Here is a 410-nt window from a genome sequence, read left to right on the forward strand (position 1 = left end):
GTTTCTTTATCACTTTCCATGTTAGTTTCACCGACGATATCTTTTCTATCTCCTGCAAAAAGAACCCCATGTTCTTAGCTATAAGCCTGTTTTTGGTTCTAGTGAAACTACTACTCTGTTTCCATGTGGTCCTAAACTCAGAACTGAGATTTAGTAAGAGAGAGAGAGATAGAGAGTTCAAGTTACCTGGAGGCAAAGACTTGTCTACATGGCCAGAGACGGCGACTGGTCTCGCCGGACAATGTTGCCGATAAAACACTTGAAAGATCCCATTCATGCATCCAAACTGTTTATTAAGATTTGGATTCTCATCTGACAAGTTATACAGAAGTTTTGCAGACATATCTTCTTCTGCTTCTTTAACACTTATCTCAAAAGGGATAATCTAAACAGACTTTCACAAATTCAAG

The 410-nt window shown here is 38.8% G+C and overlaps 1 long non-coding RNA gene across 1 annotated transcript; it reads right to left on the minus strand.

The window, feature by feature from the left end:
* Positions 1 to 9: 9 nt before the first annotated feature.
* On the minus strand, positions 10 to 404 carry LOC109131952. The gene is made up of 2 exons (XR_002037295.1): positions 187 to 404; positions 10 to 52 (listed from the first exon to the last, which is right to left on the minus strand). It is a non-coding gene; the product is annotated as an uncharacterized LOC109131952 (long non-coding RNA).
* Between the last annotated feature and the right edge of the window lie 6 nt (positions 405 to 410).

The sequence above is a fragment of the Camelina sativa genome, unplaced genomic scaffold (genome assembly GCF_000633955.1).
Source record: "Camelina sativa cultivar DH55 unplaced genomic scaffold, Cs unpScaffold09338, whole genome shotgun sequence".
NCBI classification, from domain to species: domain Eukaryota; kingdom Viridiplantae; phylum Streptophyta; class Magnoliopsida; order Brassicales; family Brassicaceae; genus Camelina; species Camelina sativa.